General features: G+C 42.9%; 1 protein-coding gene across 2 annotated transcripts in view; it reads left to right on the top strand.

The window, feature by feature from the left end:
• Positions 1-14,822, top strand: part of SMPD3 (sphingomyelin phosphodiesterase 3) — a 280,787-nt gene that overhangs the window by 88,359 nt on the left and 177,606 nt on the right. For both annotated transcript variants that reach the window (XM_060788073.2, XM_067471020.1), the window contains exon 2: positions 4,058-4,155. The gene's annotated coding sequence lies outside the window, so the exon portion shown is untranslated. The remainder of the gene's footprint in view (positions 1-4,057; positions 4,156-14,822) is intronic.

Here is a 14,822-nt window from a genome sequence, read left to right as displayed (position 1 = left end):
ATACAAGGGAGACTAAATACGAAGGGGGACTCAGCCGTCCTGAGTCCCCCTTTGGGGGTTGAGAAGGACGGGATAGAAATGTGAGAAATAAATAAATTAACATAAATCACATATAAACAATAAACAGTAACACACAAGAATTTAAAAACCTATGGCCGGGCCAAATGTAATAGTTTAAAAAATTTAAAAAAATAAACGCTGGGCATGAACAAGGTAGGACATAACTGGTATAGGGTTTTCAAAGAGAGATGAGGGAACACAGTCAATCCTAAATCAGTGGTTAAGTGCATTCTGTGGGTATATTGTTGAGAATTTTCCTTATTCTGGGAAGGCACACTAGAACAACAACTGCTTTGGGAGACAGTGGTCGGGCATCCGGACAACGAGGCTGGTCCAGTGGAGTTGATGGCGGAGGACCATCGCTTCAACGCTGGTGATCCTTGCTTCTTCCAGCATGCTGACATTTGTCCGCCTGTCTTCCCAAGAGATTTGCAGAATTTTTCAGAGGCAACGCTGATGGAATCATTCTATGAGTTGCATGTGACGTCTGTAGATAGTCCACGTCTCCAAGGCGTATAGCAGGGTTGGGAGGACAATAGCTTTATAGACAAGCACCTTGGTATCCCTACAGATGTCCCGGTCCTCAAATACTCTCTGCTTCATTCGGAAAAATGCTGCACCCGCAGAGCTCAGGCAGTGTTGTATTTCGGTGTCAATGTTGACTTTGGTAGAATAGAGAGCATGGGTAGCACTTTGGTCTAGTTATGGATGTTCCAGTCCTCAAACACTCTCTGCTTCATTGGGGGAAATGCTGCACTCGCAGAGCTCAGGCAGTGTTGTATTTCCGTGTCAATATTGACTTTTGTGGAGAGGTGGCTGCCAAGGGAGCAGAAATGGTCAACATTTTCTAAAATTACACCATTCAGCTTTGCAGAGGGATTGGCTGGTGAATGCTGGAAGAGCACTTTGGTATTCACTTAGCAAGAACCAGTTACATGAATGGGAACTGTGTATTCACACATAGCTCATATGTATATTTATGTTTGTATGTATGTGTTTGTATATATGGCACAGTCTTGAGAAATGGGACATTTTTATGACTTAACAAGAGCCAGTGGCATGAACGGAACTGTGTAGTCACATCTATCTCCTTTTTAAATCAATGTACCTAGAATGAAATTTCATCAATATGCCAAACAGTGCAAGTTTGCATTTGTTCTTGTCATCCGGTTGGTCTTGATTTATGGACGAGGGACCTCCATGAGTCATAGCATTTCGGGCACTTCTTTGAGTAGAGCCAAAATTGGAGAAATGTTGCAGCTGAAGGCCATTAGTCCATGAAATTCAAATCAGTTCAACTGTCTAAAAATTGAGGTGTTAGCCACATTGCTAGCAGTCCTTAAGCCTTATGGGCATTTTTTCCTTCTATTTCCCTGCAAAGGATGGTGGCGGTGGTGGTGGTGGTGGTATTTGTTTGTCGTACACCAGAGCAGAAATACCTTTGACCTTAACCGGGGCAGAGAGTTCCACTGCTGAACAGCTCTCCTGACTGTGAGAGCTGTTCAGCAGTGGAACTCTCTGCCCCGGAGTGTGGTGGAAGCTCCTTCTTTGGAAGCTTTTAAACAGAGGCTGGATGGCCATCTGTCAGGGGTGATTTGAATGTAATATTCCTGCTTCTTGGCAGGGAGTTGGCCTGGATGGCCCATGAGGTCTCTTCCAACTATTTGATTCTATGGTTCTATGAAACATCACACCAGCTTGGTAAAATTAGCAAGCAGTTTATTGAAAAATATATGTAGGCAAATATATGTAGGCAAATTAGCAAATTATGTAGGCAAATTAGCAAAAAAAAAAAAAACCATAAAGTTCCCCAAACAAAGAATAGTCCATGAGGTTCAAGGCAAAATAAGATCTATTGGAACAAGAATCCATGAAACAAGGCAACATGAAAAATACAATACACAAATCAGGAGCTTGGCAAAAACTTGGTACATGAAACTAAGAACACTTGAAAGCAAGACTGTTGTGAAATTACAACGTTGACCCAACTGAGGCAGCTCTTTCCCATGAATCAATAGAAGGCTTTTCCAGATCCTAAAATGGAAAGGGAAGGATTTTTCTTGACCTTACCACCAGATAAAGCAGGGGTCCTCAAACTTTTTAAACGGAGGGCCAGGTCACAGTCCATCAAACTGTTGAAGGGCCGGATTATAATTTGAAAAAAAATACATGAATGAATTCCTATGCACACTGCACATATCTTATTTGTAGTGCAAAAAACACTATAAAACAATACAATAATTAAAATAAAGAACAATTTTAACAAATATAAACTTATTCGTATTTCAATGGGAAGTGTGGGCCTGCTTTTGGCTGATGAGTTAGGGTTGTTGTTGTTATTGTGTGCTTTCAAGTCATTTCAGACTTAGGTTGACCCTGAGCGAGGGCCGGGTAAATGACCTTGTGGGGCCGTATCTGGTCCCCGGGGCTAAGTTTGGGTACCCGTGAGATAAAGGTTTCTTATCTCTCTAAATGTACTGATCTTTGTGCCTGAGCACTGTCACTGTTTACAAAAGCCTTGCTTTCTATCTACACTCCCATTAACTCAAATCTCATTAACTTCTGCACCTGACAAATCATCTTCAGATAGTTGCTCTGAGAAAGATTGTGAAGGGCCTCTCCCAGGAATGTGGCCTTATGAATCTTCCTGAGACAGTTCACGCCTCTTGTTTGAGCTTAACTCAGGCCCAGGCAAACCCTCATCCCCATTGCCAAACAGAACCAGGCCCACCATCAGGAACATCATCCCCATTCCCATCATGAACATCAGACCCAATCACAGGCTGAACAATCACAGTTGCTCTAAGAAAGACTGTGAAGGGCCTCTCCCAGGAATATGTCCTTGTGAATTTTCCTGAGACAGTTCGGGCTTCTTGTCTGAGCTTAACTCAGGCACAGGCAAACCCTCATCCCCATTGCCAACACAGCCAGGCCCACTATCAGGAACATCATCCCCATTCCCATCATGAACATCAGACACAATCACAGGCTGAACAACCACAGTTGCTCTGAGAAAGACTGTGAAGGGCCTCTCCCAGGAATGTGGCCTTGTGAATCTTCCTGAGACATTTTGGGCTTCTTGTCTGAGCTTAACTCAGGCCCAGGCAAACCCTCATCCCCATTGCTAACAGAGCCAGGCCCACCATCAGGAACATCATCCCCATTCCCATCATAAACATCAGACACAATCACAGGCTGAACAATCACAGTTGCTCTAAGAAAGACTGTGAAGGGCCTCTCCCAGGAATGTGACCTTGTGAATCTTCCTGAAACAGTTCGGGCTTCTTGTCTGAGCTTAACTCAGGCCCAGGCAAACCCTCATCCCCATTGTCAACACAGCCAGGCCCACTATCAGGAACATCATTCCCATCATGAACATCAGACACAATCACAGGCTGAACAATCACAGTTGCTCTGAGAAAGACTGTGAAGGGCCTCTCCCAGGAATCTGACCTTGTGAATCTTCCTGAGATATTTTGGGCTTCTTGTCTGAGCTTAACTCAGGCCCAGGCAAACCCTCATCCCCATTGCCAACACAGCCAGGCCCACCATCAGGAACATCATCCCCATTCCCATCATGAACATCAGACAAATTCACAGGCTAAACAAGCTGACATACAACATTGTCCTACTACTTGTCTCTTTTTTTCTTCAGTTTCTCAATCTCACGCCTGTCGATATACTCACATGAATCAGTAACATAAATGTAATGGCACAGTTTGGGAAAAAAATCTTCTTGAAATAACCAGTTTTTAAAGTAAAAGGAAAATTGGGTTGATTAGTCAGACGGTTTTCCGTCAGAGAAATAAATACCATCTCCCATCGCAAAAGGTCTCGTATAGCAATGCATAATTATTCTAAATTTCAAGCTGGGATGTAATCCAGGCTGGTCGCAACTCTGAGCGAAGGGAGGAAAGATGAAGAAGAGAAGAAAGAAATTGCTTGCTAATATCCCGGTCTTCACAAGTAATTCTGAATTATGTAAATCTTGTTTCAGGAAAGGAATCCCATGGTGATGAGCTTCTGCTAGAGAAGAAGCAGCTGGAGGAAATCTTGACGACAGAAAGCCTCAGACGGAGGAAGCCTTCCCCACAGGTGGGTAACATTGCTCCTTGCTGCTCCTGTACACTTCGACATATAGCATTATATGGTTTGGACAGACTGTCATCATCTGTATTTGTGCTGCTTAGGACCAAAACTTTTTTCACATTGGTGCTAAACATAAATAAACAGCATGGAAAGTGGTACACTTTATAGTTGTGTCTGGTAGGTTGGGGAATCTGTTCCAAGGCTGGTTCCACACTGCCAAATAATCCAGTTTGAAACGTATCATATGGTGAATGCAGACGTCATATAATTCAGTTCAGTTCAAACGGCACTATGTGGGTCCATATACACCATATACAGTGATACCTTGACGTAAGAATTTAATTCATTCTGTGACCATGTTCCTAAATTAAAGTATTCTTATCTCCAAGTGAATTTTCTCACTGAAATGCATTTAAATGCTATTAATCCCTCCTGAAAACCACCTCAATGTTTTTGTTATGTGTTCTTAAATAAGAAAATGTATTTTACAAATAAAAAATGATGTATAAAATATTCAGAGGTAGGCAGTACAAATTTGAGGCAACAAAATGTGTGTTGGCTAGTGTAACAGTGTAACAGCAAGACAAAAGAGCATCATTTTCTTCATACTATAATTCCAGTCTCCCTCTGTTGCTCTCCTTCTCTCTCTTCTTGAAGCCAAACATACAGTACCAGCAATAAGAAGCACAAAAGGAACTAACCCAAACTTCCTCAGTGGACAGCAATCTCCCAAAGTGGAGAAGAGCATGCAGGCTGAGGCATTGAGGCTGAGGCAGCAGGCAATGGGTTAAACCCTTGTGCTGGCAGGATTGCTGACAGCGGTTTGAATCCAAGGAGAGCAGGTTGAGCTCTCTCAGGCAGCGCCAACTCCCCATGCAGGGACATGAGAGAAGCCTCCCACAAGGATGGTAAAACATCAAACTTCTGGGCATCACCTGGACAACATCCTTGCAGACGGCCAATTCTCTCACACCAGAACCAACTTGCAGTTTCTCAAGTAGCTCCTGAAACACAAAAAATACTTGAACTACCTTGGCTCAATGGTACAGAATCATGGGAGTTGTGGTTTGGTGAGGAATGTTGGATAAGCAAGACTCTACTGTAGTCAAAACTATTCCTAGTCTATAACAATGATGCAAAAAGTAAGGTAGTTTAAGGATCAAGAGATTTCTAAGCTGCTGCTACAGCAGCGGACAAAAAGAACTGAGGCAGTAGCCCCTCCCACTGGCTATATATACTCTATGGGGAGTGGGCGGGGCTACCACCATTTTGTACGTAAAGAGCTTTCTAGAAGATTGTGAAGCTGCTTGCGCATGCGCTGTTGTTGTTGTTCATTCGTTCAGTCGTCTCCGACTCTTTGTGACCTCATGGACCAGCCCACGCCAGAGCTCCCTGTTGGCCGTCACCACCCCCAGCTCCTTCAAGGTCAGTCCAGTCACTTCAAGGATGCCATCCATCCATCTTGCCCTTGGTCGGCCCCTCTTCCTTTTGCCTTCCACTTTCCCCAGCGTAATTGTCTTCTCTAGGCTTTGCTGTCTCCTCATGATGTGGCATGCGCAGGAAATGCCATATGTGTGAATTTCACAGGTGACCCTTTACATACACTTTCTCCCATGTAGAGAGGGCTAGGGAACGCAAAGGGCTATGTTGAATATAGTAAACCACTCTCCCACCCTTATGTTTTTCAAGGGATGGTTGGAACGTAATGTACAGAAAAGAAGCCTATGTAGAATTGCTTTGGCTGTCTCATAGGTAGTCCATCTCTCTCTTCCATCACCTCTTGCTACACATAGGATAATCCTGCGAAGAGCTGCATGCGCCGGAGGGCAATCTATGGCGAAGGAAGTGCTCAATAATAATAATAATAATAATAATAATCTTTATTTATACCCCACCACTATCTCCCCAACGGGGACTCAGAGCAGTTTACATGGGGCCAAGCCCGGACAACATATTACATCAAAATAAAACCAAAACATAAACAACAAGCTACATCATCTAAATTACATATTTAGAAAAACAAAACAAATGAATACAATAAAAAATAACATTACAATAAACACAGTCACAGCGACATGTGACTGTTATTATTACATGTACAGGATAAAATGTTTAAAAACTCGAATGAGATAAAATTAGGAGTGATTTGCAGGGAGCTCATAAAGACACACAGGGTTGTGCAATTAAACTTCCTATTTGGGGGGCGTGTACTCCAGTGACAGAAGCATTGAGGGTAGCAATAGTGTCATGTTGTGCACCTAGGTGCAGCGGAAGAGCCGGGTTTTAAGGTTCTTTTTGAACGTTTCTAGTGTAGGGGCTTTCCTGATCTCTCCAGGTAATGAGTTCTAGAACAATGATTTACAACAAAAGGGGGTTCCTGGCTGCTTTTGGAGACGGAGGGACATCCAGTGGTCTCCTATTGTGGCCAAGTGACAATCCGGTCTCTCTTTTGCTCTGGATGTAATATTTTTCCTCTTGTTTCCTTTTTTTAAAAAGTAATAAAAAACTCATAATACAGTTACCTCCTCTTACTTGTTGGCAGTGGTTCACAAAAGGGATTTATGGAACACCTGATACTTTGTTGTTGTATTTCTGGTGAGGCATGAGCACTCATTGGCAAAGAACCCTAAAGATCAGGATTCCACAACATTGACACACACAGAAAAGCAGGCAAAGGCATGCAGGCTGAGACACTGAGTCATGAGGTACAATGGCTACTCCCCCTGCTGGAAGCCCTGTACTTTCTGTTTATGCTGAGACTCTGCAATCTCTGGAGAGGAATCTCTGGATTGGACTCCTCCCAGAACATCTAGGGGAAGCAATAACATGATGCTGGAGTTTCTGCCTTGCAGGAAGAGCCAGAACTGCTTCGGCTAGGAATCCAGTCCAGTTTGTGTTTCTCTCTGCCTTGCTGTGAGAACTAGTTTACGGACAAAGACACGTCTTTCGTACTGTTTGTAGGTCAAAACAGTGTTTGGATCTCAAAACATCACTCTAGGGAGAGTGAGGATTTGTGAGTTGAAATGCTGGGACATGTTTATATAGAGGTTGTATGGTAATGTCGTCAGGCTGCATTATTTGCCAGTGTGAATTCGGCCCAAAGTTTCAAGAGAGCTGTCCAAGGTGCTGACCAAGGTCCCTAACTAAGGGTGTATCTATACAAAGAATGGGCAAACTTTGGCCCTCCAAATGTTTTGGACTTCAACTCCCACAATTCCTAACAGCCTCAGGCCCCTTCCTTTTCCCCCTCAGCCGCTTAAGCGGCTGAGGGGGAAAAGGAAAGGGTCTGAGGCTGTTAGGAATTGTGGGAGTTGAAGTTCAAAACATTTGGAGGGCCAAAGTTTGCCCATACCTGGTCTATACTGTAGAATGAATGCAATTTAATCCCACTTTAATTGTCATTATGCCACGTTATGGAGCCCTGTGAGCTGTTGTTTTAGAACATTTTTATCTTTCTCTTCTGGTTCCTCACCAAACTACAAATCCCAGGATTTAGCACTGAGGCATGGCGATGAAAACATACACAAACAGAGGTATTTTGAAAGAGGAAAACAATCCAGAATTCAAGCACTTTTGGTCCCAAGCATTTCAAGAACAGGGTGTTCAAAGTGGGTTGCTGCAAGTTTTCTGGGCTGTATGGCCATGTTCGAGAAGCATTCTCTCCTGACGTTTCACCCACATCTATAGCAGGTGTTCTCAAAGGTTGTGAGGTCTGTTGTTGAAGGCTTTCATGGCTGGAATCACTGGGTTGCTGTGAGTTTTTCAGGCTGTATGGCCATCTTCGAGAAACATTATCTCCTGGCATTTCACCCGCATCTATAGCAGGTGTTCTCAAAGGTTGTGAGGTCTGTTGAAAACTAGGAAAGCGAGGTTTATAGATGCAGGTGAAACATCAGGAGAGAACGATCCAGAATTCGAGCACTTTTGGTCCCAAGCATTTCGGGAAAGGGATGTTCAAACTGGGTTGCTGTGAGTTTTCTGGGCTGTATGGCCATGTTCGAGAAGCATCCTCTCCTGACATTTCACCCACATCTATAGCAGGTGTTCTCAAAGGTTGTGAGGTCTATTGGAAAGTAGGAAAACGAGGTTTATAGACGCAGGCGAAATGTCAGGAGAGAACAATCCAGAATTCGAGCATTTTTGGTCTCAAGCATTTCGGGAAAGGGACGTAGCTACTGGGTTGCTGTGAGTTTTCTGGGCTGTCTGGCCATGGTCGAGAAGCATTCTCTCCTGACATTTCACCTGCATCTATGGCAGTCATCCCCATAGGTTGTGAGGTCTGTTGTTGAAGGCTTTCGTGGCTGGAATCACTGGATTGCTGTGAGTTTTTCGGGTTGTCCGTCCCAAGAGGAAGGCACAACTATGGCAGGTGTGGGTGAAATGTCAGGAGAGAATGCTTCTGGAACATGGCCAGACAGCCCGGAAAACTCACAGCAAGCCAGCGATTCCAGCCATGAAAGCCTTTGACAACATAATGTTCAAATGGTAGATGGGTTTTATTAGCGAACTCGACTCTTGGGGAAAGTGTGTTGAGCCATAAATGATTTTCCTTTAAAAATGAGAATATTGGCGCATCTCTCTTTCCTCTCTGTACCAACTATGTAAAACCATAATTTCCAACCTGCGTCAGCGAAGGAAGGGGAAAAAAAAATCTTATGCCTGACCTTTTTTTAAAAACCCTCTGATTTCTCCAATTTCCTGACCAAGGCACTGAGGAAGTCTTACCAGGAGAAACAAGCCTCCCGTGAGAGTAATGGGGAGTTCGGAATTAAAATATAAATCATTAATAATACCCGTTGCCTGCATTAAGGCAGCCGGCCCATTCCTTATGCAGTGTTTGAATTAGTATAATCTCATTTCCCCTTATTTCCTGTGGAGCCTTTTGTTAAATCCTATTTTGTTATTGCACAAGGTTAGGCCATCGTAAGCCTGTTTTCTTTCCAGGAAGAAGAGGAGGAGGAGGAGGTAGAGCTGAGATACACGGGAAGAGTTGGAATTGGTTTAATACCTTCCAGCACTCAAATAAACAAACTTTTCTTAAACTTTTGAAAAATCGACACAGTCGTAAGTGTAGAAATGCATTCACGGAATACAGAAATCAATAGGGATAGAAAACAAGGGCTGCATATACACTGCAGTTTGGAACTAAATTATATGCTCGGTGTAGATCAGGGGTTTTTCAAATTATAGTCCATCCCTTCAACATTTTGAGGGACTGTGACCTGGCCCTCTGTTTAAAATAGTGTTTCTCAACCTGTAGCATGACTTCCCTGAATCTAGACACTAGACACTCCAGAGTGTGGTGGAGGCTCTTTCTTTCTTTCTTTCTTTCTTTCTTTCTTTCTTTCTTTCTTTCTTTCTTTCTGTCTGTCTGTCTGTCTGTCTGTCTGTCTTTCTTTCTTTCTTTCTTTCTTTCTTTCTTTCTCTGGTGGAGGCTCTTTCTCTGCTTTTAAGCAGAGGCTGGATGGCCATCTGTTGGGGGTACTTTGAATGTGATTTTCCTGCTTCTTGGCAAGGGGTTGGACTGGATGACCCATGAGGTCTCTTCCAACTCTATCAAACTATGACTTTCTATGGCCCCATCCACTCTTCCGGATAATGCAGCCAGAAATTACGTTATAGGGTTAGTGTAGACTCATATAATGCAGTTTAACTGCACAAGGGACCCCCCAGTGGCACAATGGGTTAAACACTTGTACTGACAGGACTGAAAACCGACAGGTCACAGGTTCGAATCTGGAAGAGCATGGATGAGCTCCTTTTGTCAGCTCCAGCTCCCGATGCGGGGACATGAGAGAAGCCTCCCACAAGGAAGGTAAAACATCAAAACATCCAGGCATCCCCTGGGCAATGTCTTTGCAGACAGCTAATTCTCTTACACTAGAAGCAACTTGCAGTTTCTCAAGTTGCTCATGACACAAAAAAAGCTGCATATGAACTGCATTATATAAATCTACACCAGGGATCCTCAAACTTTTTAAACCAGTGGTTCTCAACCTTCCTAATGCCAGGACCCCTTAATACAGTTCCTCATGTTGTGGTGACTCCCAACCATAAAATTATTTTCATTGTTACTTCATAAATGTAATTTTGCTACTGTAAATATCCGATATGCAGGATGTATTTTCATTCACTGGACCAAATTTGGCACAAATACCCAATATGCCCAAATTTGAATACTAGTGGGGTTGGGGGGAGGGACTGGTTTTATCATTTGAGAGTTGTACTTGCTGGGATTTATAGTTCATCTACAATCAAAGAGCCTTCCGATCTTCGCCAATGATGGAACTCAACCAATCTTGGCACACAGGACTCCCATGACCAACAGGAAACACAAGCAGGGTTTGGTGGGCATGGATCTTGAGTTTGGGAGTTGTAGTTCACCTACATCTGTGGACCAAATTTGGCACAAATACTGAATATGCCCAAATGTGAACACTAGTGGAGTTTGGGGGAAATAGACCTTGGCATTTGGGAGTTGCAGTTGCTGGGATTTATAGTTCACCTACAATCAGAGCATTCTGAACCCCACCAACAATAGAATTGGACCTAACTTTCGACATGAAACCCTGATGACCAAGAGAAAATACTGTTTTTTCTGATGGTCTTTGGTGACCCCTTGGACACCCTCTTGTGACCCCCCCAGGGGTCCTGACCCCCCAGGTTGAGAAACACTGCTTTAGTGTAATGAAGTAGTTAGTAAACGTGAAGGTTTCCCCTTGACATTAAGTCTAATTGTATCTCAATCTGGAGGGCAGAGCTCATTTCCATTTCTAAATCAAAGAGTCGGCGTTATCCGTAGACGCCTCCAAGGTCATGTGGCCTGCATGACTGCATGGAGCATCATTGTCTTCCCACTGAAGCGGTACCTTTTGATCTACTCACATTTGCATGTTTACAAACTGCTAGGTTGGCAGAAGCTGGGGCTAACAGTGGGAGCTCACCCTGTTCCCCGGATTCAAACTGCCAACCTTTCGGTCAGCAAGTTGAGCAGCTCAGCGGTTTAACCCGCTGCTCCATGTGGGGCTTCTAACCCTTCCTACTAACCCTTCATTGATCAAGAACCGGGCCCAGGATGGAACCCTGCTTCTGGCACTCCGCTCCTCTCTTCTTTCCAGGATGAAAAGGAAGCATTGCGGGGAATCATTTTCATGGGGGACCTTGTCAAAGGAAGACCTAGAACAGTGGTTCTCAACCTTTCTAATGCTGCGACCCCTTAATACAGTTCCTCATGTTGTGGTGACCCCCAATCATAATATTATTTTTGTTGCTACTTCACAACTATAATTTTGCTACTGTTATGAATCATAATATAAATATCTGATATGCAGGATGTATTTTCATTCACTGGACCAAATTTGGCACAAATACGTGAATACTGGTGGGGTTGGCAGGGGATTGATGTTGTCATTTGGGAGTTGCAGTTGGGATTTATAGTTTGCCTACGATCAAAGAGCATTATGAACTCTAACAATGGAATTGAACCAATCTTGCCACACAGAACTCCCTTGACCAACAGAAAATACTGGAAGGGTTTGGTGGGCATTGACCTTGAGGTTTGGAGTTGTAGTTCGCCTACATCCAGAGAGCACTATTGACTCACACAATGACTGATCTGGACCAAACTTGCCATGAATACTCAACATGCCCAATGTGAATGAACACTGGTGGAGTTTGGGGAAAATAGACCTTGGCATTTGAGAGTTTTAGTTGCTGGGATTTATAGTTCACTCACAATAAAAGATCATTCTGATCCCCAACAATGATAGAATTGGGCCAAACTTCCCACATGGAACTCCTATGACCAACAGAAAATACTGGAAGGGTTTGGTGGGTATTGACCTTGAAGTTTGGAGTTGTAGTTCACCTACATCCAGAGAGCACTATTGACTCACACAATGACTGATCTGGACCAAACTTGCCATGAATACTCAACATGCCCAATGTGAATGAACACTGGTGGAGTTTGGGGAAAATAGACCTTGGCATTTGAGAGTTTTAGTTGCTGGGATTTATAGTTCACTCACAATAAAAGATCATTCTGGTCCCCAACAATGATAGAATTGGGCCAAACTTCCCACATGGAACCCCTATGACCAACAGAAAACACTATGTTTTTGGATGGCCTTTGGTGACCCCTCTGAAACCCCCTTGTGACCCCCCCCCCCAGGGGTCCCGACCCCCAGGTTGAGAACCACTGACCTAGAAAGTCATGGAGGAGCTTGTAGAAGGTCTTTCTGAAATCCAGATACTCTTCATTCATGGCGCTCCCTTCATCTACCAACTTGGATACAGGATAGAAACCCTCCAAAGTAGTTTAACTGCAGCAAATACAAAAAAACAAAATAGTCACATCCCAAAGTCCTCCTCTATTGTGTTCCAAAATGTCATCTCTAGCATTTTTAATATTAATTTTATTAGTTTTGCTCGCAGTAACGTCACAAAATGCCAACGCAATGAGATAAACAGGCAGCAGAAAGATAAACCTGAATACACCACTGTGCGACAAAGGAGATTGGATTCAAAAGAAACCCTCTCAAAGATAGAATCAGTTTAGAAATATATATTTTTCTTCTTGCCCAGGGAATGATCCTGAATGTTTATTTTTGCCAAAAGGACAGTGGCAGGGATCCCATACCAAATGGTTCTATTACTTACTAGCCGTCCCCTGCCACGCGTTGCTGTGGCCCAGTCTGGTGATCTGGAAAATAAAGTAATGAGAAAGTGTTGGTTTCTAATATATATAATTTCTTGATGCTTGTGGGTAAACAGTATTTTTGTTGTTTCTTGGTCAGTGTTGATGTGGAGAGTGTCTGGTTTGCCCACTCTGGAACATGCAGCATATCATTGTCCTTCTTCAGGGGTCCCTTTCAAATCCATGATACTATATATGTCGTGTTGTGTGTGTGTGTGAATCCTATCTATCTATTAGGGCTGGGCGGTTTCGTTTCGTTAATTCGTAATTCGTTAATAATTCGTTAATTTTTTCAATTACAAAACGATAACGAACCATTCTGGAGCAATTATTAAAAAAAACGAATTTTCAAAAACGTTTTGTAAATGCTTCGTATTTCGTTATTGTATTCGTTTCGTTATTGTTTTGAGGTCGTTTCGTTATTATTTCCGCATGTCTGGGCCAGTTTTATGGTTTAATTAGTGAAAAAAAATTATAATATCACACCAACAGTCAACAACAGAGGGAGAGGGAAGCTTCAGAAGGTTTTGGAGGTTTTTTAGCGTATTTCGCGGTCGCGTCTGCCATTAACGACTCGATTCGTTATTGTTTCGGAAATCGATTCGTTAATTTTTTACCATTTACGAAATTTCGTAAATATCGAACTTTTTAAAAGGAAAATTTTGTAATTATTTTAAATATCAAAACAAAAAAAAACCCCAAATTTTTCCGTTGTTACCCAGGCCTACTATCTATCTTTCTTTCTTTCTTTCTTTCTTTCTTTCTTTCTTTCTTTCTAATCTGTCTATCTATCTATCTATCTTTCTGTCTATCTATCTACCATCTCCATCTATCTATCTATCTATCTATCTATCTATCTATCTACCTACATACCTACCTACCTACCTACCTACCTACCTACTATCTCTATCTATCTATCTATCTATCTATCTATCTATCTATCTACCTACCTACCTACCTACCCACCTACCTACCTACCTACTATCTCTATCTATCTATCTATCTATCTATCTATCTATCTACCTACCTACCTACCTACCTACCTACTATCTCTATCTATCTATCTATCTATCTATCTATCTATCTATCTACCTACCTACCTACCTACCTACCTACTATCTCTATCTATCTATCTATCTATCTATCTATCTATCTATCTATGGCTGGATGGCTCTTTGCCAGGAGGGCTTTAATTTCTTGCCCTGGTGAAGGGAGTTGGACTGGATGACCTTAAGGCAGCATTTCTCAACCTGGGGGTCTAGACCTTGGGAGGTTGTAAGAAGGTGTCAGAAGGGTCACCAAAGACCACCAGAAAACATAGAATTTTCTATTGGTCATGGGGGTTCTGTGTGGGAAGTTTGCCCCAATTCAATCGTTGGTGGGGTTCAGAATGTTCTTTGATTGTAGATGAACTATAAATCCCAGTAACTACAACTCCCAAATGTCAAGGTCTATTTCCCCCAAACTCCATCTGTGTTCACATATGGGCATATGGAATATTTGTGCCAAGTTTGTTCCCGATCCATCATTGTTGGAGTCCGCAGTGCTGTCTGGACGTAGGTGAACTGGACCTATGGAGTACTTATGCTAAGTTTGGTGCAGATCCATCATTATTTGAATCCACAGTGCTCTCTGGATGTAGGTGAACTGCAACTACAAAACTCCAGGTCAATGCCCACCAAACCCTTCCAGTATTTTCTGTTGATCATGGGAGTTCTGTGTGCCAAGTGTGGTTCAATTCCATCGTTGGTGGAGCTCAGAATAGTCATTGATTGTAGGTGAACTATGAATCTCAGCAACTAAAAGTCACAAATGTCAAGGTCTATTTCCCCCAAGCTCCATTTGTGTTCATATTTACTCGTGCCAAGTTTTGTCCAGATCCTTCATTATTTGAGTCCAGCATGCTCTCTGGATGTTGGTGAACTACAACTCCCAAACTCAAGGTCAATGCCCACCAAACGCTTCAAGTATTTTCTGT

This window comes from Anolis sagrei, chromosome 8, assembly GCF_037176765.1.
Source record: "Anolis sagrei isolate rAnoSag1 chromosome 8, rAnoSag1.mat, whole genome shotgun sequence".
Lineage (NCBI taxonomy): Eukaryota > Metazoa > Chordata > Lepidosauria > Squamata > Dactyloidae > Anolis > Anolis sagrei.
Note: the sequence above shows the minus strand (reverse complement) of the source record. Positions and strands in the feature narration are given on the sequence as shown.